This window comes from Melanotaenia boesemani, chromosome 14, assembly GCF_017639745.1.
Source record: "Melanotaenia boesemani isolate fMelBoe1 chromosome 14, fMelBoe1.pri, whole genome shotgun sequence".
NCBI classification, from domain to species: Eukaryota; Metazoa; Chordata; class Actinopteri; order Atheriniformes; family Melanotaeniidae; genus Melanotaenia; species Melanotaenia boesemani.
This window is the reverse complement of record NC_055695.1, coordinates 5,988,472-6,016,002: the sequence shown is the minus strand read 5'-3', so window position 1 is coordinate 6,016,002 and position 27,531 is coordinate 5,988,472. Positions and strand designations below refer to the sequence as shown.

The 27,531-nt window shown below is 37.3% G+C and overlaps 1 long non-coding RNA gene across 1 annotated transcript; it reads right to left on the bottom strand.

The window, feature by feature from the left end:
- Nucleotides 1–1,266: 1,266 nt before the first annotated feature.
- LOC121653584 lies at nt 1,267–15,053 on the bottom strand. The gene is made up of 3 exons (XR_006012819.1): nt 15,044–15,053; nt 12,143–12,145; nt 1,267–1,366 (listed from the first exon to the last, which is right to left on the bottom strand). It is a non-coding gene; the product is annotated as an uncharacterized LOC121653584 (long non-coding RNA).
- Between the last annotated feature and the right edge of the window lie 12,478 nt (nt 15,054–27,531).

Genomic DNA, 27,531 nt, shown 5'->3' with positions numbered 1-27,531 from the left:
ATCTCTCTTCCTGCACTCATCACACTATCTCACTGCTGTCATGCATTTCTTACACCATTCCTCCATACTTCACTGCCATTTTTGATTCCTTTTTGAGAAATTGCACCTCCTCATACAGTTTCTGTCCATGATGAAACTCATCCTGACCTCCTCTCCTCCATTACCCCTCAATGCAAACATCTCATTTGTAGTGCTTTTTAATGGTATAACGTTTAATGTTAATTACAAATCATTGCATCTCGGCTCAATGTAGCTTTCACTTGTTTTTTACTTAACCTCATGCCATAGCTGATTGTGGAACCTCTGGAGTTACAATAGCTCTGCATCAGTGGCATGCACAGACATGTTGAGGGGGAGGTGCTCAGTTTTAAAAAAGGGGCACCTTGCATAGTGCACGGAACCGCGACCTATGGTTAATTATAGTGTGGAAAAAAAAAAAAAAAAAACATTACAGGCTTTTATGTACTTGCAAATATAATGAAATGTGTTACTGTACATGAACCTGGTACTGATCTGACACTGCTCTCCCTATATTCTTCATCTTCCATGCTGACAGATGGTCTACTGTGGGACAGTAGAGAGAATAGAGTGATGCATCTTTGAGTAAGACTGCTTAGTGACAAGAGTCAATGCATTACACCACCACCACAAGACTAACACCAGTCTGCAACTGCCAGTCTGACTTCAATGCCTCACCACTAGCTATGTTCTGCAGACAAATTCTATTTATGATGGTAAACATTTAATTATTACCTACAATGGTAAATACAAGATAACTATGAATACTGTAGGCCTAACATGGAAACAACTTATATTCAGTGGGCTACAAAATAATATACTAATACTAATGGGCTAATATAGCTTGTACCAGATTTGGCACTGCCAAACCATATCGTGGACACTTTTACATGGTTCAATAAAATTTGTCAGTTCATTTTTAAAAACCTGAGGTCCCCCAATCATTGCAAAGCGCTTTGTGTGTCTAGAAAAGTGCTATAGAAATGTAAGGACAGTGTTCGGGGAATACATCCTAAATGTATTTAGTTACAGAATACGGACAACCCACTTTAAAATGTATTTTGTAACGTATTTCGTTGCATTGCTTAATTCTAATACTGTATTTCAAATACCTTGAATACTTCCCTTAAACAGCATTTATGTCTATTAAATACAACATTTTGCAGTGGCAGCTCTGCCTGCAGGAAAACAGAATATATTAATGCTAATTATTTGAAATAAATAAAAAAGTTTTTTTTTTTTTTTTTTTATTTGTTAGGGTCACATCAACAGATTACATTTCTGTTTCTGTAATAAAGTGACAAAGTGCTTGAACATAGCACCAACCTTTTTAAAACATCTGGATTCTCTAAATGAGACAATGAGTGCAAGTAAAACGTAACGTGGAACATGTAAAAAAAGGTTCTATCCCAAATATTCCTGCTCATTATTAAAACCCCTCAACTAAGGACAATATTGGCAACATTTGTAGACAGAAAAAAAAGTGTTGTTTCATCCAAAGTTAAACAAAAATGAAAAAGTTTTCCTTTTGTTTCCGAGAAAGTGTGGATGTGCCACAAGTTTTTAGCTTGAGAGGGGGTGGTATGCTTGAGATGGAGCCATCTGATGATGTTTTTGGAAATGCTAGTAGGGCATTGGGATGCTTCCCCTAAAACAAACAACAAAAACAGAGATCCAGTTAGTGAATGTTACAGGAAGTTCCAAGACAAGTGATGCATGCAAGTACACTTATATTAATAACATGGATATAGGCAGTGCCGTAAAAAAATTGGACTATTTATATGAAATGAATAGTAGTTTTGTAGATAAAAAAAGGAAATGTTATTTTATTACAGGTTTTATTTTTTTATGTTTTTCACGCAATCATATGACATAAAAAATTTAAATGTGTTTAATTTTTTTAAGTAACATTAAATGGCATAGTTGATTTCTTTTTCAACAATTTGCAAAAAAGGCACATCAACAACACTTTGCAGTGACAGTTTCTCAATATATTAATATGTCTTTACAGACATTTTATTGATAGATCTAAAATAAGTTAAAAGTTCCTTGCTGCTCTACTCTATGCTAGAAAAAAACACAATGTAAAAGGTGTGGAAAAGGAGTAGAACTGAGTCAGAATGGGATTTCAAAGTCTGATATAAACAAATTCTGCTGAGGGGTGGATCTTCCATTTGTCCTTGTACATAAAGTGCAGTTCTGGAATTAATTTTTGCACATAATCCAACATTTTATGCGTTAATTTTCCCCTTAAATATTTCCCCCTAAATGTTCTTAACAAACTCTGCTCGCATCAATGTATTTAATACTTCATCATCATAACCTGTTTTGCATTAATCTCAGCTTAGATTTCAATCTCAGAAATACCATGTATCAAATAAAATACATGCAACATGACAGGGTTTTAAATATGTATGTATATTTAAAACTATATATATATATATATATATATATATATATATATATATATATATATATTCACTTACATGGATAGCCTGGTCAGTTTGGAGTAGTTTGAACATGCATTTGGACTCTGGTGATGACCAGAGAAACTAACTCTGGTCATGTTGAAAACCAGGGTTCTCTGTCTGCTTGCAAGTGAACTCTGGTCTGGTATACTGACCGTGGGAAAGAAAATGTACCATCCAGCGGAGTAATGAGAGGAAGTGATGTATTATGGGACATACCGCCACATGTAGGTGAAAATTTTCTTCTTTTTTTCTTCTTCTTATTTTTCTTCTCTGCCTTAGCCTGCCTTTAGTGTCACTATTTTCCACTATCCTTAGCTAGAAGTTCATCATTTTTCTCCTCTTGCCTTGAACAGTCATTGTAGACTGTCATCTGATTCCATGTAACCACTCTACAGGGTTTCCAGTCTCTTTCACTCTGGACCTCCTACATAAGATATAGTCAACTTGTTTCTACATTATTTACATAACTATATATTCTTATCACTAAAAATATGTTTTTTATACCCCCTATCTCTCAAGCCCTCCTCCATTTTCCTCCCACATTTCTTTTCTTGAAATCATATCTACAGTCAGCTCATATTTCTATTTCTCCCTGTGCCAACATGCCTATTGAAGTCTTTTCCATTCATCACTCTCTTCCTTTAGAACACTGTCCATCACTTCATCCAACTTTTTCCACATTTGTCTGTTGTCTCTCACCTAACCCACCACTTGTATCTACCAGAAATAGTCATCATCACACCCTCAGACTCTCTTCACCTGTAAAAACTGAACAGATATAAACCTTTCTATCCCATTTCTCCTTCAATACTTAAGCAGCAGAAAAGGGAAAGTTCTCAGCCACCTGAGAGTCTCCTGTCCTTTCATTCCAACCCCTGATCTTGTGCAATGAAAGCATGAACCTTTGAAATCTGTCTGCTTACTAGTCACAGGACCACAGCTGAATGTTCTGGAATGTCTGGTTATCCTTCTGTCTCTGGACATTCCTGACAATTTTCTCAAACAGCATTATTATACCTGACCCCTTGGTTGCTCTCAGTACTGGTTGTGACTGTTGATAGCATTGACTGATCTGATAATGATAATAATTGACTGATAATTGATCTGGCATAGGTTTTACCCTGCATGTCTGTCTTTATCTGGAAAAAATGCTCAGGCTTTGAATCCACCACGTTAAGAATCTACAGAGTTAAGACGATAAAGGTGGTCGCTAACTTATTTGGTCTTTTTTGATAAATTAATATTAGCTTAAATACGTATTTATTTACTTTTTTTTATATTCATTTATATATTTTTTACATTTTAAGCAATTCTGCTCTCCACTGTGATGAAATAAACAAAGTGCATCACTTGCTTCATTTGGAAGAATTTAATGCATTAAATGAATAAACACGCAAAACTGACAAATTAATGCTATTCTATTAATTTAAGGATCATCAGAAATCCTATGGAAATTGGGATTAGATATAAAGTGAAAGTGGACTATATTTTAGAGGTGCCCCTATAGAGTCTCAGGTGAGAGTTTTCAGAGGAGCTGACTTGCTGTTTAGGGAAGTTGAGCTCCTCTTAGCTCCCCCACGATTCGAAAATTCAAACCTTGTGTCATGTGTGGAGAAGCTGCAATAAAAAGCAGCCATGTGCACGAGATGCACCAGTAGAAGAGACATGATCTGTGCTGGTTGCACCTTGTAAATAGTTTTATTAGCCTCATAGTAAACAGTGAAAATGGTTATAATTATATAAATTCTTGTCCTCATATTGCTCTCATTACTGACCTTTATCATATTGTTTGAGTGCTTTCTATATATTTTGTGGACCCCTGTTTTGTTGCAGAGCCTAATATAATATAATATAATATAATATAATATAATATAATATAATATAATACAATATAATATAATATAATATAATATAATATAATATAATATAATACAAAATAATATAATATAATATAATATAATATATAAATTGAGCTTCAAATTTTGTATGTTTCTGTGATAAATGAGGCTACAGTTGCTGTTGAAGTTATCTATTGTTTTAAAGTTAGTTTGGCAAAACATGACTGAGCTATAATTTAATGTGTGCACATGCTCTCTGACCCCAACACTGGCTAGCAACTGTTCCCATAGTTACACAACAGTGACTGTTCTAGTGTTCTGGTGACCATGAAGGTACAATGCTCCTTATTCACACGTAGGAACAAACAAGGGTCATCAGTGACAGTTCTGTGACTCATGGTGGGTAAAAAGTCCTCACTGCTAGAAGCAGTAGTTATTGCTGACAGTTAATGTTGCAGTCATTGCACACAACATCCTCAGCAGATAAGCAGTTCTGAGAGCTGAAGACAGCAAATCACATCTGCAACAAAACCGTAGGAGGGGGACTGACAAAACTCAGCACCCCTTATGCCTCAGCTACAAACTTATGTTCCTGCCCAGAAATGGAGACTTTTAAATTTAGTAACATGTCAATAGTGCAAGTTTGCTACTGTTTTTTTTTTTTGTTTGTTTGTTTGTTTGTTTTGTTGTTGTTGCATGCTTTGTATGCATTAGAGTTGTTCTCATAGTCTTTTGTGCATGACAAATAATCAACAGCTGTATACACTTTCATTCCTGTTTTGCTCATTAATAAGAGGGATGGCAACTGATGCATTTGAAGAGAAATGAAATTGAGACTGGGTGCAGTGGACACAGATATTAATTTCTCAGAGGGCAGGGCCTGCTGTGGGGCATCAGATAAAATGCAATTAGGCCCATATTTCATCTGAGATTTTCTGTACTGCAAACATAGAGCTGAGGTGAACCCAGGCCATTGCTTTGATGATAAGTAATATTGGATGCATTAAAATGATGTTCCAATCAAGGCTGCAGGCTACTTAGTTAGAATTTACAATCTTTATTCCCTAATTTAGAATGTATATCAGGAAAATGTTGAAACAACTTATCTGGGTATGAACCTATACTATGAGAGCTATCATTTATTAAGCTCTAGTCAGTTGCAGTGATTAAAACACATTAATTTCAATACTTCATTATTAGAAGACACATCTTAAAGTTTAATTACTTGCTTGTTTTGAAATTTCTGCAAATGGCACGTTGTTCATGGTTTTCATAGACTTGAAATCTATAAAACTACATACACAAAACATGCAAATCATGTGTAGAGTGGGTGTGCTGTCAAATAAATATTTCACCGGTCGAACCTAACATGCCTTTAATAGCATGGAGTTCTTTGAACCACAAGCAGAACAACAAAGTCAGCCTCTCTTTCAGGATTGTATGATTTTTCTTTCTTTCTTTCTTTCTTTCTTTCTTTCTTTCTTTCTTTCTTTCTTTCTTTCTTTATTTATTTTATTTTTATACAGAACATTGCTGAAAACTGAAAATTTGTGTTTGTATGAAATTTGAGTAAGGTACAGTAGTAGCGGTTTAAAAGTTCCCCTGTTTCCATGATGGGTCCTTGACTGGTTCTTGACTGGTTCTTGACTGGTCCTTGACTGGTCCTTGACTGATCCTTGGCCGATCCTTCACAGGTCTGTGGGGGTAATGTAATCCCCCGCAATGACGTCGTCAGCGAGGCTCTGCCCCTAAGCAGCCCAAGTAAAAAAACAGCTGCAATCCCTCTTTTGTCCACGGGGAGGAGCAGTGATTTGATCTTGCTGCTCTCTAAACAGTTTATAATGAGCTGTGTCGCTCATTTGTTGCATTTTTGCCAACATTTAAAAAATGATTTGATTTGAAAATGGCGTCAAATAAATGTATCAAAAAAGCCGACATGTGTAGCTAATGGTGTTATGAGGCAAAGCACAACCTCCTCAAGTCGGCTAAGTGGTGAATGTCACTAGCAGCGAGCTTTCTAAACATCCCGAGGAGCGCTGCCAGCGGTCATTTGACTGCAACGTAAGTTATTCACAGTGGGGGTTGATACAGCTGCTGCATAACTGAATATTGACAAAATCATAACGTAATATCGGCAGGTAAAAATAACATAATACTGATAATGTGTAAAGCAGGGATCACAAAAGTCCGGACCCAGCCCAACCTATATTCTGAATTAGGCCTCAAAGTGCTATTATCCTAAGTAGATAAGTAAATAAATGGTTTATACTGTGAAATGAAGTGTCCCTGGATTTTATTCATAGCGATCTAGTGATAAAACGTCATACAACTGTGTCTCAGCGGTGGGACAGCTGCCTGCCCGCTGTCTGAAGCAGGCACATGCGCAAAGGCTGGTAGGAATGACAGGAACCAGCAGCCTATCATCACACAGGGTTTGTGATCTTACAGCCAATCAGAAGCAGAGTAGGGCGGCCATTTATTACAACTCCATAGCCGTGATATACGACAGTTTGGCTGAGAAAGAGTCTCCCTGAGCGGCTCTGTGGAAGTTTAGACGTGCTAAACTGCTCGTAAATATTGATGTGTTTACTTTTCCAAACAAGTAAGCAGGTAAAACTATAGACAACAACTATATAATAAAAGTCCTAAAATACCAGGTTCAGCCGTTTAGTTTTTAATACACTATAAGCATGGTAGCGTGACTGGCGGTCATCAAAAGACCGCTGACGACGCTTCCAGTGTTTAACACTAGAAAACCCAGAGATTTCTTATCCCTCTACCATGCCCAGAGTACAACCAAAAGGCTGCCCGGTTTGAAATTAACAATTCAATGGCCAACAATTAGCACCTTTACATTTGTAAACACAGCCATTACCTGCCGTTAGCTGTTCAAGCATACTCCTTGGGGGGAGGAGTGTGCTTGAAAAGAGCCTTGTGGACTGTGCTGTATAGTTTCACTCAGCACAAACGGTATTTGTGCTTTTGACCATTTCTCACATTTTCATGTACCCTTTATGTAGCATTGGTCATGTGAGTTTTCATCGTCATCACACTATTGTATGCCCAGCTTGCTTTCAAGTGAGAGATTATCACGTTTCTGTTTCCACAAAGGCAAGAAGGAAAGCATAATCAAGTATTTCAAATGAGAGATAATTACATTCCTTTTGACCTGGGAACAGAAAAGCAAAATCAATTTAATGTTCCTCACTTCCTAATATGGTGCAACAAGGTTCACAGTCCTCAATGTTTTTAGTAAAAAAAAAAAAAAATTAAAAAACACCTTACTAACAGGGTGGAATGGAACATAACAGAGTGGAACAGAATATAACAGGGTGGAAAATATTTGTTCCCAATTCCAAATAAAAACGCTTCAATGGCCAGATGATCAGCAATGAATAAAGATATTTCTACAGTGATCCAGATTTTTTGTTTGTTGTTTTTTTTGTTTTACATTTTAGATTTTGTAAGAGATGGGTGTGTTTTAACAACAGCAGTTTTATCCGTGACTTTAATCGATAATTATTATCATTATCCAGTGTATAAAAATGTTGGTGTAAAAACGCCAAAGATAGATAAGCATGATGCTGAACTTCGTGGTCTTAGCTCCTGGTTTGGTGTGTCTTGTTCTGTTTATTATCATTCTGAAAGGTATACCAAGTTGTGGGCTGCATATATGCAGCCCACAACTTGAACAAAGGCTAAATTCCTCAACATTCGCACTTGCTCCATAAAATTACCATCTCCAAGGCTCCTCCACCACCACTTTGACTATGGATTGATAAGTAAATGAGCCGCAGTTTTGTAATTGTTGCATTGTCAAAACAGTTCTGTTAGTGTTGTCACACAAAATTCAGTAGACTAGTTGGTTCCTATGCAGTGAATTTACATGTTATTACAAAAATACACAATAATAAAATAGGCAAGTGGCAAGATTAGAATAATGTTATAAGTTCTGCGCAAAGACTCCTTTTTCATTTTCCAAAACAAAACTGACATAAACAATCTTGAAAAAAATGTGCACGTAGGCTATGAGGAAAGAATGAATGCAATGAAGTGGGGACTGGTTGAATAAACACGGTTTAACTGGACGCCTAAGCGAGCGCGTTGCAGGATGGCTCCAGATTTTATTGTCAAATGGTTCCAGGTCAACCAAGTCCGAACTGCTTAGAGCAGAGTCCTGCACGGTTCCGTTTTGCTACGCATACCTGCTCTAACCCGTTAGAATGACTCCCGAACCCGACTCGTCACCAATGTATTTATTCCATTTAAATCCGAACCAGACTGATGTTTAACCCGCGACCCGAGCCATTAACGCATCATTGCCATGCTGCACCGCTTCTTTTCCATTATTATAGCCTATTGTTGTTTTATCATTGTGTTAATCTAAAACACATAGATAGCCTATGAATGTTTATTTTAAGCTTGCTCAACATTTTTAAAACAGCTTTATATTCCTCTGACTGAACCATTTCAGAGTGAAGACTAAACCAGACCAGTGTGTTTTATTTTGCCACTGAGAGGGTATTTATAATAGGCTACTCGGAGATTGCTGTGCTTTAACAAAATGTAATCCACCTTTCCTGGCAGCAGCTGTGTTCTCCGTTCCTGGACTACAAATCCGGCGGCAGAAAACTCTGCTGCGCAAATACCAGCGTAAAATAAACTTTCATATATTTTCTCTGTGTTGTTGTAGTATATTCAGATGATAAAACAACAATATAATAAAAAAGAAGACTTGGAAGGAGGAACAGCGGTGCAGTAGGCTATGGCACACGTTAACGTTAAAAAGCACACTGCTTGTTGTAAATACTTGGTTTATGCTTTAAGAGGTAAATATTTTGGTTAACATGTTGAAGAAATATCGTTGTTTCTTTTTTCATCTCTTGCTATGCTATTGAATTTGGCAACATTAACATGGAAATTCACTGCATTAGGACCGACTAGCCTACTGAATTTCTGGTAGCATGACAACACAAACTGGACTCGTTTGACCACTCTTACCCAATGTGCAACAATCACAAAACTGGGTCACTTGTTCAGCTGCCTCATTGCGGCTCATTTACGTATCAATCCACAGTCAAAGTGGTGGTGGAGGAGCCTAAGAGATGGTAATTTTCTGGAGCAAGTGCGAATGTTGAAGAAGGCGCATGTTCAAGTTGGGGGCTGCATACAGTACCTTTTGGAATGGTAATCAGAGCGTGTCGGGGAATAGCCCACCTGGAGGGGTGACGTAATCGGGATTCCCGGCGAGCAGGAAGTCGCAGCACAGCGAGTGTTGGATGTCCCCCCGCGATTAGACACATTGAAGTGGAAGAAATTATCTCCGATCCTGCGTGGGGCTTTTATCTGTCGCCCTGTCTTCTTATGGAGGTGAAATAAATAATATGAGAATAAAATAACCCTTCCTAGCTACCTCAAACAGATTCTGTGTTGCTTGATCCAAATCTGATTTGTCTATGTTAATAATGCTAATATTAAAAGATTAATCAGTATGATAAATACATCCTATTGAGAATAGAGCTAGGGGCTGTGATCCAGTATTTGAAAGGTTTTATTAACCTACTAGCATTCATTTCTGAATAAAACAATTGGCAGCGCACAAGCATGTTACAATTTCACATTCCACGTCAAACGATGATTATGTATTAAGTTTTATGCATTTTTATGAATTGTGACTGGCCATCAGAGGTGCTTTGAGTGGCGCCTCTGCCGGTCAGTGTAAATTCAGATAAAATCTGACAGACTACGGGCGATGAGAAGTCTGTGAGAGAAGCGCCATCTTCTGGGTCTACCCTATATTACAAGGAATGGGTGGAGTTTGATTAAAACATCGACACTCCCAGGAGAAGGAGGGGGCCTCTCTGGCGGCTGGAAGTTGGAAGGCAGCTGGCTGGAACTGGAATGGAACTGGGCTGGAAGCCGGCAGGTATTCGGCTGGCTTTCAGCTTGGATGGGAACTTTTAAACCGCTACTACTGTAACATCTTCATACTACATTAGACCACTGGTGGTGTTGAACCAAACGACTATAGACTCTCTCAGGGTGACTGAGGAGTTCTGTTTTCATACTTTTGTGGTAAAAGGCCACACATATCTCTCTGAATTGCTTTAAAACTGGTTTATTTTTTGATTACAATAAAGATATTGTGGGAACTGCCCCATGAAGGATCTGCATTCATTAGTAGTAAATTCTCGACCCTACAGACACAAATACACATTGTAGCACTCCAACAGTTTGTAACTCCTCCATGCCTTCTTCCCCTCACATTCACAACCTTAGTATCATCCTCATCACGAACTTCTCATTCGAGCAAAACATTAACCAGTTTACCAGAATAGCATTCTTCCACCTGAAGAGCATTACACATATCTGTCCACCTCTTTCCTTTTCTGCAGCTAAAACCCTCATCCATGCTTATGTCACATTCAGACCTAACTGCTGCAATAGCATCCTTGACAGCTCATCACACAAGGTTTTAAACAAGCTTTAATATATTCAAAACTCTGTCGCTCATTTCCTCACTCACATCCTTTTACTGTGACCACATCACCCCTGTCTTCCACAGACTCCACTGGCTTCCCGCCCTGCAACAAATTCAATAAAAACTTCTCCTCAAATTCAAAGCCCTCAAAAACCTTGTTCACTCCTATTTGACTGACCTCCGTCATCACTGTACATCATCCCATGAGCTCTACTTTTCTGATACCAACCTTCTTTCTATTTCCTTCATGACCAAGTACAGAACCTGAATGGATTCTGCCCCTTCTCTCTGGAACTCACTCCCTAAAGACATCTAGGATTGCTCTGAACTTACATTGTTCAAAATATTCAGCAACACATATCTATTCAGAGTTGCCTTCAATGATTTTAATTATCTATTTTTTTTTTTTTTTTATGAAGAGAAATCCAAATAATTATTTTAATGTTTTTGGTAATTGATGTATCAAATGTATTGTATTTTTAATTATTGTCCTGAAAAGCACTCTAGGCAAGGGCAAGGCAAGACAGTTTATTTGTATAGCACATTTCATGTACAGGACAATTCAAAGTGCTTTACATAAAACAAAGGCATTACACATAGATATTTAGAAATAGTAAAAGGCATCAACACATAATCACAATAAAATAATAAATTACATTAAAATGATTAAAAGCAAGACAAGTTAAAAAGTTAACATGCAGATTTCATGCATGGGCGCTTGAGAAAAGAAATGTTTTTAACCTGGATTCAAAAATGTCTACATTTGGTGAAAGTTTAATATCCACTGGTAGTTTGTTCCACTTGTTGTCTATAAATAAAATGAATTATTTATTATTAATACACATTTCCATTCCCAAGTTGACCCATACTGATCCTTGGTCAGTTTTCATTGTAAGAGGCCCTTTACTGCCTCTTCCTGATGGACAGAGAATGGCTATATTGCCAGTTAACCTTTTGCAGTGCTAAGTGATGCACCGCCTGCTCCAACAACAAAATGCTTGCAGGAAAATATCAGTCCTTGGTGCTGGTTTTTCAGCAAGCAGCACAGATTGGAAGCATCTCAAGGACTTGTATTAGAGTTTTAGTTAAGGTCAGGAAAGCATCATGGTTAGACATTGGACATAATTAAAATATTTTTTCTCTACAGACCACAGAAAGCTTAGCTGGCATTTCCATGCTGACATACCATTCGCATGCATTGCACAGGAAACCCTACACATCCAAAAGCGACAGTTTAAGGTACCTTTTTACTCCAAGTTTTATGCCGCAAAACATGCTCTTGAATGACTATCAGTACAAGACAAGTTTGGACTCTTCTCCCTACCCATAAGCACTGCCTTCTGAGGAAAAATGGAGGGAAGGATCATTCCTGTGTTTTTTTTTTTTTTTTTTTTTTAACTTGTCCTGTCCAGCATCATAGCAAGCAAAATGATAATCTGGTTGCTGTGTCATGCTGAACAAATTTGCTCTGCCAAGGGGAGGCCTATGGGTAAAGCTCCTCTTGATAATCTGATTCATTTATTATTTATTTACTTTGAATCATGGAATCTATGTAATCTTGCTGGACCTAACTGGAGTGGACAGAAAAAGATGGAAAATAGCAAAAAGATGCAAAAGAGAAAGAAGAAAGGAGACAAAAACATCACAGACAAAAGGAAACTACCCTTCAATCCACACCAATCACCAGACAACAAAGTGTTACACCTGTGCATGAACACACCAGAAAATGTCCTACAACTTTTACAAAAAACAAAAACAAACACATACACAAAAAAAACAGAGCTACTAGTCATTAAGAGTTTTTAAATAATAACCAAATTAAAAAGACATCATGAAAGTAGCATAACAGCGACCAGATACTAACTCACAGGAAAAATAAAAAAAGAATTTTCTTTAATTATATAAACCCACTGGACAACTAAGTGACTGTGTCAGCATGCAGAGCATGAGGAATAAGGCGTGTTCAGTGATGAAGAGTGGTGAGTGAGATCATGCAAATGCAACCACGCCTCTTTGGAGGTCAGAGGCAGACCAGGGCAGCCCAGAGACCTGGGCCCTCAGCAGCAGCCCTGTAGCACTAACCCAAGCTACCCCATCACGAAGACGACTCCAGTCCCACTCGAAGGGCGGCAGAGGAGAGCCCCAGCAAGAGCCCCCCACGGTCTTGGGGCACAGGTCACAGTGGGCCAAGATCGGCAGCCTCCGGCTACCCAGAGCAGCCCAAGCGAAGGGCCCAGGGCCCCAGGAGCCCAGAGGCGGCCGCCCCACCCCTTTGCCATACCCACAAGCACTCACTATCACACAGTCACATCACACATAACCACCCACCATGCCCTGTGGGGGACACCCCAGGCGGACCAAGAGAACCTCCCTCCGGATGGTGAGCTGCCAGCAGCACTAGGCACCCCAGTTTCCCAGGAGGCCCCCCAGGGCAAGACAGGCCAGAGGCAGCTACCCCCCATGACCAGGCCATGCAGCGACTGCAGCCAACGAGCCGCCACCGACCCCAGAAGACAACCTCTCACCACGGCACACCACCCCCAGGCCCACCCAGGCCCCCCCACAGGGTCATGTCATCCCTCCCCACTCACCTACTCACCTATGATCTTACACACTCCCACTCATCCTAGCACATGCATACGCACGCACACAAACATACCCACACAAACATCATCCAAAGCATAGACACACACACAACATACAAGCATCCCTGTCTCACACCCCAGCAGCTCCCCCTATAATCCCCCGAATCCCACTCCTGCCCCCGGGCCATACCCTGGGTCCCAGGTCGGCAACCAGACACCACGGCATGCACCAACCCACACCATGGCAGCACATCCGGACAGTCCTAGACCCCCGGCACATACAGACCCCACCACCTCGGAGGGAGGGGGACCACCCCCAGGGAGGGGGACCACCCCCAGGTACCAGAGCCCAGAACCCCCGCCCAGCCCGCCCCGGAATAGCCCGGCCGCCCGGCCCAGGACCAACGCCCACAGACCCAGGCGCCACTAGTGGCCTCACCCCCCGCCACAAGGCGACTCCAACCACTGGCCCCAACAGCCCCCATCAGGGCCAGACCTACAGCCACCCCCATCGCAGAGCAGCCCGGTCCCGCACCACATTCCTGTGTTTAAATGCACTTTCATAGGCCTGAAACTAAGACTTTGAGCCCATTGCTGACATAATATTTACCTGAATCTAGCAAAGAGGTACGCAGCAACAGAAACCCAACCACAACAGGTATTTAAATTAGGATATCTTAAACCCCTCATCTATGTTCTATACGAACATCCAACAGATTCAGTAACACAGCCAGACAGCCAGCTACCTACAGCAGACAGATCTATTTTACCATTTGCCAGCTTTCTTCACAAATGTGTATAGCTGGGCAAATCGAGCGGAAACTGAGACTGACCAGACACCAGGGCAACTTTCAGCAATTTACCTTCTTTTTCCAATTTTTATTTTAATTGTTTAATTTTATTTGAATGTATTAAAATGTTTTAATGTCTTGCATATGCTATTTATTTAAATAGTTTAAATGCTATGTTGCACATTGTAGCACTTTCTTTAACTTTGTTGTTTTTAAAGTGCGTTAGAAATAACATTGCAGCTGCAACTTCAATTCATCCAGACAACTAACAGCCAGTGAGTCTGACTAATCAAACCAACCCACACTGCAAAACTAGTTGAAACAGTATGCAAAACAGCAGTGTGTTTCAGCTTTTGAGTCTGCATTAGGGAGTGTGCATAAATTGTGAAAACTACTTACATCATAAAAGAGATCCATTAATTAATCAAAAAATTAAATTCAACCATCTAATGAAACACAAATATTGAAGTTGCAGATTCCCTCCATCTTTTCATGCATGCGGTTTATGATGGGTAAGAACCTCAGTGTAGCCATGGGCAAGACAGGTTTGTGTAGATAACAGAAGTAACTTCTGTAATGGACTTTTGATTTGACAAAAGATGCTGGAAAAACAGATGTGGGGAATCTTAATTATCTAAACAAACAAGAATACAAACAAGAATATTAAAGGACAACAGGGCTACTGAATAGACCAAGAAAAACTGAAGGAATGATGAAGGAAAGAGGCAGATACAGGACTATACACAGAGATGCTAATAGCACAGATTAACGCTGAAGAGATCATTAAAAGTAGTGAAGTTAAAAAGTGAAAATAAATGGAAAAAGGGAATAGGAGAGTAGAAGTCACTGTAGAAAAAACAAAAAGCTCTTATCATTTGTAAATCTTTTGTTCTGAGTCAAAACGCTAAAAAATCAACTGATTTTTTTTTTTTTTTTCTACAAGAAATTATAATGACCTTTAACATTTATGGACATAGTATTCCATTACTTTATTATTTGATCACATTTGTGTGAAATTTTGTCACCAAGTAATATAAAAAATGTCTTCTCTCAGGTTGAATGACCTTTGACAACCAATTTTTGATCTGTTCATTTTTCCATTGCCAAATTTAAAGATATCTGAAGGAAGGGTTCCTGAGACATTGTGCTCACAAAAAAGTAACAGACAGATAGACAAGACATATTTCATTTGATGATGGCTGGTGAGAGTAAGAAGCATGAGAGTAACTTTTAGTTGAAGTCATCATTATGTCTCTGTTGGTACCATAGACAGTTTTTAGTTTTGTGAAAGTTCTACCTTAATCTTGCCTTTATGACCCCATAAGAAATAGATAAATAATATAAAACAAATAGTGACAAAGATTACCCAATTTCTCATGCAGATTCCTTGTTTGACCAGTGAAACCTGCCTCGTTCAAACGTTCACCTGGAAAAAAATAAACAAAAGAAGAAAAACTAATAATTATCACATAATATAATTTTAATATTTTCCACTGACCTGTGTTACAAATGTATTTTCTCTATGATTCCAATATGGTCTTATCCCTCTATGGCATGCTGTTGCCCTCAGACAACAAACCACATATCTGAAGCTCACATTGCCCCTTTAACTTTTTTAAGCAGTTCAAAAAATAAATAACTATCACTAGACATGTCTGTGTCCAGTAAAAAGTGGGGTTGAAGTGCATGTGACCTATTAGCTGGGAGTGGAGCAGTCCTTTCAGGAAGTAGAATCACATAGTGCACACTGCTACCATTTGGTAAGATGCACATCACTATCCAATATGTTTATATTTCTGGTAGATTTAAATAAAAACATGTTCATGTGCATGAACATGTAAAGAAGTGTTTTTGATCATTTTAAAACTTGTTTTGTTATTAATTGTGTATTAAAACTCTGTTTTTGTCTATTGCCTATGGGCAACACTGTGCAGTTAGGGCACTGTGTTTAGACATCATTCTTGGTCAAAATGGGCAGAAAGCAGAATTCCTGCCGGCTAATTCTCTTGCAGCCGTCTAGCAACGATGCACTGTTAGCAGCACTGTGTGGACTCTCGGGGGCAAAGCATTAGTGATGACTTTTTATCATCACTACACTAATGCAGCTGCAGTACTATGGTGTTCACCCAGAGATACTGCACCTACAACTTACATTATATAACCAAATATCTATAAGAAACATAGCAAATAAGCAAATAAAGTGAATTATAGGGCCTTTTGTACAGTGAGGCTCTGTTCGCTGCTTCCTCATCTCGGGTTTCTGCCTTGTTTCTGATGGGCACCTGCGCAAATTCAGCAATTTTATGTTCATGTCAATCATTGCCTCCTCCCTCCTCTTGGAGCCCTCGGTCTTCCCTAATTATAAAAGACTACAGCAAGACAGCAATGGCAGCATGGATTTTGGAAGCAAAATGATGGAGACTGGAAATGGTCACCTGCAGATGACCAGAATACGAAAATTTATAAAACGTTGAAGAAGAAGTTGAAGAAGTTGTTGGATAAAGAACAGGACAGAATCCAAATTAATTTAGCCTTGTATTTCCAATGAGGAGAGCACAGTGAGAGCTCAAGAGGCTGCAATTTGACTCTGAGCTAGTTCTTTTCCTGGACAGTAAGTAACGACATAAAGTTACTTCAACATGTTGCAAAAAGGAGCAAAAACTTTGCTTTTAACTCCTTTGTTGCCTCATGGGTAACTGCTTAGGGTTTAGCAGTACCATTTCCTTTTTAGATTTAATGATAAAACACATTCAGGATCCTTAAGGTTACGGTTTGGAGAGGATAAAAAAAAAAAAAAAAAAAAAATGGGTTAAAATACATTATGTTGGTTGCTCAATCTATTTGTCAGCAGGGATTTCTGTATGCATTTTTTCCCAAACTGAAAGAGAGCATGTCTTTGAAACATAAACATAAATGATGGTTGAACAACTAGGCCATGAGTGATGTCTTGTTGAAAGTTTACTAACAGCGATCTGCTACCCTACTGCTTCTTTTCTTAATGATGTCAGACTTTCCAAATTAATAATGTTGTCTTTTGTCTGAACCAATGGTGTTCCTGCTTCCTTTCTCACCAAACCAATCAGTCCATTTTCATCTTTTGAAACATCCCTTCTGGCTTTTTTTTTTCTGGACCGCATATCATGCATCCCATCTCCTCCCCAACTCCACCTTCTGCAGCTTCCAAAGATCTCATCAGACCTCATCACAAATGGAGACACCAGGCCTTTCCGATCAACCATCACATTCGCCTTGATGCAGCATCAGAATCTAATCACTTAGCCTTATTCTAACAATTTCTAATTAAAACTGACTTAAAATTATTGTACATCAACACATTTTTGTCAACCTTTCATTTGATCTGTTCTTACTGAATAAAGAAGATATTTGTATTGAAGTCTCTAAGACGTCACAATGCAAGCCACTTGTTAGAGAGGTTTTCATTCATTTATATTTAGTTTATCTAAATAAGTAAATCATAATATTGTGACTTTAACCAGTTCAAAACAGAGCTCATATTTGTTTGTTTTTGGCCCTTGGCACCTCTGTCTGTCTACAAATGTTGGACCACTGTTGAATGATGATGATTCAGTTTTTTTTTTTTTTGTTTGTTTTTTTGTAGTTTTTGTTGACATGCTAAAACTGTGTCCTAAAAAATAAATTGATTGACTGAATTCAATGACTAATGAAGACATTTTGCTCAAAATACTTGATGAAAATGGACCTAAAGTTATAAAACTGATTAGTAAGGGCAAGCATGATAATGCGATTGAGTTTGATAGTAATATGTAATTCAGGGGTGCCCAAGTCTGGTCTTCCATATCTACAACCCTTCTACTTTTAGATGCAACCCTTTCCCAACACACCTGAATCAAATGGCTGAATTCCCTCACCTGCATGCCATTCAGCTTTGCAGAGACAGGACACATCAAGTTGCTGAATAGCAGATCTAATTTATCTTTGCATCCTTCTGTCATCCCCGGACATAAACTTTCATTAAACTGGAGATGCATTTAAAAGGTGTTATTTTTGCGGGTCCATAAGGTCTTGTGTGTGGCTTCACATGCAAATTTTAACCTATAATCTATGCTCTAAGATCTACAATCATAATATTTTTGGGTCTCAGATACTGTGAAATAATCTCTTTGCTCTTCAGAAATCATAAATTCTTGATTTGAAGTGAAATCCTAAATAACAATATGCTGAAAATCTCAACCCCTGGACTAGATGGCAGTTTTACAGGGACATCACAGGGATATCACTGAGATTTAGATTCAGTCCATTACAGGTTTTTTCTGATTTGTGAAACAGACAAAAACATGCCAGACAGCACAAAATGATAAAAGGAATTGTTTGGAATTGTTTTACTTTCCTACCAAGATCCTCACTGAAAGGGACCCGCCTTCAAAATAAAAGAGATTAGCAAATTTCTAGGTTGTAATGACCATTTAGGTAATTTTGAGAATTTTGGTTTCAATCATAATTTAAATATTTATCTAAATGAGGGTACTTTTATTTCACATAATAAAATGACATATAACTATAGTACAATCATTCGACAATAAAAACTAAATGTGTTCCAGTCAATTGTTGATTCAATTTCAGATTAATGGGTCGTTTACTTCTCTTAGTAGTTTAACTAAAATGATGGCTGTTGCATTTCTAAGTTTGCAGCTTTGCAAAAGCACCTGTAGCTCATGCCTTACTTTAACTCTTTAGCATGCTTATCTTAGCTTGCATTTTATGATGGTCAGCATCAAAATGTTGCTACAATTTGTTGTTGTTTCACCAGAGAAAGTCACTCCACTCCGTTCACAAAGTGTGTTGTTTAGCTTCCATCAAATGTAAAATGTGTACATATGTCTGCCTTTCTCTTTTGCCAGGCGTTGAAATTTTGTTGAATTAGTTTGATGAGATCACTAAGGAGCTTAATGCAGCATCTTCCTGATAGTAGATCCAATGCATGCCCCTCCCCCTTACCATAGAGAGATTATTGTATAAATTGTATAAAGTATGATTGGATCTGATCACTGGTAATTATTTTCATCGTCCTTTGTATTTGTTGTCAAAAATGTCAATACAGTTCAGCATAGTATCTGTCCTTGTGCATTTGTGTATTTGGTTATTTGGTTATCATCTCATTTTTGTAAAAAACAAAAAAAATGTTGACAAAAATTACTAGAAAAAAATACTAAGTATATACATATATATATATATATATATATATATATATATATGTATATATATATATAAATATATATATATTGCATTGTCTATTTACAAAACTAATTTAAAAATGTGTTGGACGATATTTGGAAAATGTGTGAATTGGATATCAAAGTAAATCATTTGCCTTCATATTGTTATCTAACTTGATAATATTTTATTGATGTTTTTGTGATTCATTTTTCTTTGGAATTTATATATATATATATATATATATATAGAGAGAGAGAGAGAGAGAGAGAGAGAGAGAGAGAGCCACAAGACACTTCTTTCCACCAGTGCACAGGGTAATGACATAAATCATAAACATCTGCCTGCGTGTGCCACATCTGAATAAGTGTCAGAGAGTTCTTCTCTGTAATCCCTGGATATCATATGCTATGTAACATTTTCACCTTTCTGACAAAACTGGCAAATAACTACTCTGTCCCAGTGCCATCCATACTGCACTAAAGATAATACATCTCACATTTATGTTATAACTTCCGTTGCACTTGTAAATTCAAAGGCATTTTGCAAAGCGGGCAAATACATTAATCTAAATGCCACAACCAACCTTCCCCCTCTTTCCAGCTCTGCACACAAAAACAATCTGTTTTCCCCGTGGTGACTCCCCCCGACTTATGCAGAAATGAAATCTTGCAAGAGTAATTTATTACTTTCCTTCATGGTGGTGAATATACATTCTTCCAGACGCTCGCAAATCACTGCACGTACAGACAGTGTAACCTGCTGACATGTCTTAAGTGTTAGCTCTCCACACAAAGCTTAACAGTTATAAACTAATTCAAGACAAATCCTACCAACGGTGTGAACATTACAGCTCTGAGCCTTGAATGGGTCACTGAATTCAGGTGTTCTGTCATTCAGAGTTCACTTCACAGTTTGTGCTCCGTTCATCTAGAGGACTGTAATGTCAAGTCTTTCACAGTGAATCACAAGGACACTGAATCATGACTCAGTGTGAGAGCCATAAATGTGACTATTCTTATTGTGTGCTTTATGGTTTATATGAGGTGAGGGAGAATGCATATATAGGATACATAATATGAATTTAAATTGGAATGTCATTTGTGTCAAGCTGAATGCATTATATGCTTCTTGCTCACTTATTCTAACAGCACAGAAATTGCATTTATTTCATTACCCAGCTTATGTAAAAAGCTTTTTAAAGCTGCATCAGAGGTTTAAACTGTCATTCTCTGCAGGCTTTGGTTTACTTCCTGATGGGTTTGTGTTTTATGCATTGTTTAGTTCAGGTTTAGTCTTTGCCTATCTTGTTTCCTGTTTAACTTTGTAGGCGTTCCCCCTTTCTGTTCATGACACACCTGGGCTTCAGATTATCACACCTGTTTCTCATCTTCAGTCTTCTCCCTCTTATGTTGACTGCCAGAGTTTCGCCTTTCCTGGGTTTTATCCGTGTACTAGTGTTGCTCAGTCAGTCAAAAGCTTGTTTCTGAGTTTTTGACTCTAACTGATTTGAGTTGCGAACTTTGTTGTCTTGCCTTTGTAATGTTTTTATGTATGTATGTGTGTATGTATGTATGTATTTAATTATTTCTATTTTGTATTATTATTTATTTATTTATTTATTTTAAATAATAATTATTTTTAAATGTCCTTACTTGAGTTAATCAGCCTGCCTCCAAGCCCACATTTGGGTCATCTTTTCCATGTTTTGATGCAGATTCCCCAAAATTTGAGCTTAAATAAGGATTGCAATGTCCACATTATTAAACTGTGTGACTTTTTTCCTGATTGATTTGCAGTCCTCAGATTTTCTAGCCATTTTCAAGCCGTTTGCTTTGTACAGAAAAAATAAAATGATTTTTTTTTGTTTTTGTTTTTGTTTTTGTTTGTTTGTTTTTTTATTTGTGGAAACATTCCTAGAAATCAAATTATTCTTGAATAAATATTTGATCATTATCTTAAGATAACAATTTAAATACCTTGTAATCTCTTAATAGTTTTTTTCAACCAATTAAATTAGGTGCTAAACACACATTGCAAGCTCATCTATATCATCTCAAGATGCTCAGAAAACAGCTTGTGATAACCAGTAACAGCAGATGGTTAGCTGAAGAAAAGAAAAGACTGATGTGTCAAGATAAAGAGGGAAAAAATCTAATAATTTGAGCTTTGAAAAAATTAGTTTTGTGATCTTGATATAGTGACATGATAAATAAATAAATAAATGCAGGCATGGCTTTTCTTCGCTTCCGTACATAATTGTTGACAATACATTTAATCTGGTCTTTTTAATCCTGCAGGCATTGAATCAACATTATGTTGAGTGATTAGTGTGCAAGGTTTATCCCAGAAACTATCATCTTTTGATCAGTTTTAATGATTATCTTCATATCTAAACTACACTGCAGCTGGCATGTGCGCACATTTTTAATAACACAACATAACTTTCTGGTCTTAAATCTCAGCATTCCAGACTCGATTGATGGCACATTGACATCTGTGTCTGGAGCAGTCGCTGCCCAGCAGCTTCCCGAGGCTGAGATACAAGAAATAAAAGTGTAAAAAAACAAGATTAAAATTTATTTTACTGGTTGGAGAGAACTGACAGTACAGGTAGGATGCAAGATGGATGCTGAATTAGCCCTCGATATGTAGCGCATCACTGAGATAATTGCAAAAGTTATGTACTACATATTTAACAGATTACCAAAATACTGGGTCTAGACTTTTGTATTTCAACCCTTTAATGTTCTCATTGCATCAATAAAGTTCAACAAAATCTTAAAGAATCTTAATAAATGTATTTCCAAGTTGCACTTCAAAAGCTTTTATTTATTTTTTTATTTTTTTTTTTATTTTTTTCCCAAAAACTCTCAGATTCACAAACATATTTGTCGACCATGCAGTCGTTTTTATCTTTCCGCATAGATTAGTGAATACTGGTCTCTTAACAGATTAAAGGACACGTCAACCCTAATTTGCATAGGGAAATGCCCATAAAAGGTCATGAGACTGCCGGGCCATGTGCAGAGACGAAAGTGAGAAAAAGACAGGGAAATAATAAAAATAATGCAGAATAAATGAATGAATGATAATAACACAACTGTGTACTGAAATTTGTTTGCCTTTTTTATGTGATACATGTACTAATAAGTGAGATCCAAATCATATAATAGCAAGTTTTCTTTTCTTCTTTTTAATTACTCCATAACAATACATTAATTACTCCAGAACTTAGACAAAGTCTGCCGTCTGGTCACAGGAGCGTGTCAAGATGCACATCTCCTTGGTAGGTGTGGTACACCACAGAATAAATTTCTATATTAAACCTTCTACTTTTCGTAAAGGAAATCCATTATAATAATAATAAAAAAAAAAATCACTGTTGTAGTACATCCTAAGAAATAAAAACCATGTTTAGCAGGTAGATTTTGGAGTCACAGGTAACTTGGACATTTATAGAATGAGATTCTGGCAGTTGAGGGAACGGATCTGTCGAGGGTGCTAATGTGCATGCGGCAGGATGATGGTGTTTTGAAGACCAGTAAAATAATTAAATGAATGAAAAATAGTTTAATTTTGAAGTAAGTGGAAATACCTTTTTAATTTGCCAAAATTGTTTTAAAAGCATTACTGTACTTTTATTATGTTAATGTATTGACCAACAGAAGACATGTCAACACTCAAATGTCCATAAGAGCACTATGGCATCCCTCTCGTATTGGTAGGGCCTGATTTTTATTTCTTATTATTTTTTTTTTTATTATTATTTGCCTTGTTCTGCATTCTTTTGTAGGGATCCATGGGCGGGGTTCATCAGGGTGATTGGGAGCACTTGGCCAGTTCTCCTGACAGTCCTTAACTGCCAGCTGATGGAGTCTGTTGGTCTCTTCCTTCTTCCCCTCAGGTGTTGGCACCATGTTTAGTTTGATTGGCCTTGAGCCTTACTAGTTTGGGTTTTACACTTTCATTCTTTATGGGACGATTTGGTACCCATCCATCTGCTGACATGTTGACTTTCACACCTCATACCTTTATGTTTTATTGAGCAGTTTCTATGGTTGTGAATAATTTGTGTTATGTTTGGTTGAAACTGTCTTGTTTCCATTTTTTTCATGGCTTTCAAGCCGGTTCATGACAGTGCTCCAGAGTGTTTATAGGATTTGTTCTTACCCAAAAGATCTAATCCAAGATACAAAAGATTTGTTTATAAAAAGTGAATGAGGTGAATGTGGCCTATTGTTGTCGGTAAAGTGCAAATACCCAGTACACAAGGAAGCCTATTAAAAATTTATTTTTGTGGTAATAATGATAAATATTTCCATAAACATTTTTTTTTCAATAATCAAGTTTCAGTCATTACACTTTGAATTAATTTGGCAAGGCAAGGCAAAGCACATTAAAAAACAAAGATTAAAAGAAATGCAATTAATGAAATAAAAACAGAAGGAAGATGTTAAAATAAAATCGATTAAATGCAAGAAATAAAGTTCTAGTGTGGGGGAAGACAATATTAAAACATGATTCCAGCTTAAAAGAACCAGATGCAGATTTTGACTTCTGTATAAAAACTAGTGAAATGCAGCAGAGAACAGGTGGGTCTTTAAACTGGAATTAAATAAACTGAGGGTTTCAGCTGATCTGAGGCTTTCTGGGAGTTTGTTCCAGACATGTGGAGCATAGAAGCTGAATGCAGCTTCTCCATGTCTGGTTCTGACTCTGGGAACTGATAAGAAACTGGATCCAGATGACCTGAGGGTTCTGGTAGGTTCATACTGGGTCAAGAGGTCACTGATGTATTTTGGTCCTCAACTATTCAGAGTTTTACAGACCAGCAGCAGAACTTTAAGTCTATTCATTACTCTAGATCTCTATATAATTTATATGATGCTTCAGTGGAGTTTAAGGCCCTGAGCACATGGTTATCTATGTTTTTCAAAAGCAGACTCGTGTGGTTCCAATAACAACCATTGTCTCTTTGATTGATTACCAGTGTCTCACAAGAAGTCTACTGGTGAAACATGTCTCAAATTTTTTATTTATTGGGAATTCCTGATTCATCTCGTTGCCAGGAAGAGAAACATCTTTCCTCTCATATTGTACAGTTCTAACATGAGCTTGTTCTGCCAGATAGCTACCACATTTTCTTCTTTTTTTTTTTTTTTTATTTCTTTCTTTTTTGTGGGGGGGGTCAGACTACACATAGAGACATGGATTGAAAGGTCAGACTCGCCAATTCCAATTCCACCAGTCACAGCAGAGACAGGAAGGACCTGAAGGTTTATCTGAAACTGTTTCAGACACAGTGAGGGTCAGAAACCAGCGGACAGCCATCTATCTTGTTGCTATCATTACTGACAATTGATTTCAGGGAGACAAACAGATGAGGAGACATTACAGAGGGATGCTCCAGTGTAAACCAACTTTCTTTTGTAAACTACACAGAATTATGGATTTTCTCTTGACTAAGATATAACTGGTAATATCAGGCAAGGAGTATAATGAGGAGCAATGATAATAATATATGGGGAAGGATAAAGGGGGAGAAGTGCCTTCTTTATGTTCTTTTTAATGACACTTACCCAAGAAACATTTCTTCTTGCACTATAAGCAATTTTTGTCCAGTCAATAAAAGCCAGTCCTAAATTGTTTACTTCCCTTGCAGGTAAATCATTTCAAAATTGGTTTGATATTAAGGCATATCCCTGGGAGATTGTACTCTCTTATGATTGTGGGTGATTACAAAGTAAGCCACTGCAACCTTCCAAGACTTTATAACAAATCTTGCTTTCCTTTAATTAGGTCCACTCTCCATCCAGCCCATCTCCTCTGGACACAAAATAATGGCTAGATGTGAATTTAATATGTTTATAAGGTGTGTTTTTTGTTGTTGTTTCTTGGGACCATGTCTGTGTAGTAGGGAGTTTGTGTTAGCTGAACAAAAACCAGTTCATAAAGCTTCAGAGTTAAATGGATCTAAATTGTATTAAAACACAATCTTATTGTTTTTTGTTGTTGTTGTTGTTGTTGTTGTTGTTTGTTTTTCCACTTGCAGTTTACGTTTGCCTCCAAAAGACTGAAAGATGTAAGGAAAAAAATGCCACAATGAAATGCATAAGTACAGCAATGAATAATTATACATAATACATAAATAAATTATTCATAATATTTTAATATAAATGACATTTTTATGTTTAAAAACAATTTTTTTTTTTTTTCACAGTTCAATTAAGTATAGTCCCCATAGTTGGTGGGCGGGGCTAACTTTGAGTGTTAGCCTGCTTTTGGCTTTGATTACTTTGGTCTGAAATAAGTCTAAGATAAAAACAGCCCACTAATGCGTCAGAGTATTTCAACTGGCTTTGCAGGGACCTTTTTTTTTTTTTCTTTTCTACTTCTTTTCTTTTTTGGTATAATTTTTTGTGACTTTCATAGAAGAGTAACCAGGATAACCAATCAGATGTCTATATTTGCATAATTTGTGTTTAATACAATGGAGGAGACATTCACAGCTGAATATATATATATAGATAAAAAAAAAAAAAAAAAAAAAAAAAAAACCATATCTAATGTAAATCTTTAAAAACTCATTTCCGTCACCTATTTATTTATGTAAATAAATATTTCTCTAAATGTAAAAATATCATACTATCTACAGATAACATACATTGGTGTTGGTGTTTCTCTTTATTTTGTAAACCTCTTCATTTGTGGAATACTCAGGGGTGGGGGGGCAGCAGCCGGTTGGCTTCTTCTTTACTTGTGGCTGCTGCAGTGGCTGAATTCTGGAACCCTGTTACATGTTTTGCTAGTTGATGATCCATCACACTGCCCAGTAGCTTGACAGATAGACATGTAACATTACATCCAGCTCACATTTGTCCAAGTATATTTTTAACTGTCCATAACCTTACTGTTTGCCATCGGGTTAAATCTGAGGCGAGTGTGGGTTGCTATTTCAATCGCAGTTTAGTTCAAGCTGCAGCTGACCAAAAACCTTTAAAATTAGGTTTCATTTTAAAACTTTTAAGGACTCTTTTTTTTCTGATACATAGATTTATAGCAAACCTCATTAACAGCTTGTATTGTTATTGTCCTTGTTAACCTTAAAAATCCCAACAGGAAATGAAGAGCAACCATTTGATTAATCTAAGGTTGATTAGTGAATTTCAGGAATAATTCATTTATTATTATTGTGTTTCACAAAATGCTTATTTTGTCATCCTTAGTGTCTTACACATGAATCGTCTGTTTAATTGCAAAATGTCATCCAGTTTCAATGTTAAAGCGGAGGTCATGTATTTGGCCGTGCTGGTCTGTCTGTCTGTTAGCAGCATAACTCAAAAAGTTATGGACAGATTTTGATGAAATTTTCAGGAAATCTCAGAAGTGGAATAAAGGAACAAGAGGGCGATTAAGTATCTTATTCTCAACATCTCTTAATTAGAATTTATTAAAATTACATAGATTAGGATTATACTGGGTTGCAGCTTAAGCAAACTGCAGTTTGCTAAGAGTAGTGAATTGTAGATTACATGTATAGACTGATGTAAGGCTCACAGAGGTTTTACCATATAAGATTCTGAGTGTCAGGTGCCTTAGAGACTGGACTCCAGCACCCCAACATGCTATATGTAAACATTTTGTCTCCACAGGATTGGCTAATTTAGGACTAAGGAATGTCTTTTTCTGAAAGGATGCCACACACAATGGGTTTTTTAAAGGTTGACCAGAGACTTCACAGAGATGCATATCTGTTTAAGATGTCACTTTTTGTAATAAACCATCTTTTTTTTTTTTTATTATACATTAAGCTGATGTCCGGAGCTCTTCTTTTATCTGAAAGCATTTTTGTCACATCATATGCTTAAAGTAATTCACTACGAAATGGAATGATTCAGAGGAGAAGATCTTTATATGATGAATTCATCATATCACAGAAATGACGATGAAGACACCAAGGACACCAAAGAAGAAAAGATTATGGCACCGAGAAGAGAGGAAAAGTTGTCAACCATATGATGGCTTCATCCCAGGAACTACAAAATGCCATTACAAAGTATTTTTCCACATTACCTGCTTCCACAAAAAAAAACATTAATCCAGATCACCGCCTGGATCCAGGAATTTCTTAAAGGATTCTTTACTATTGGG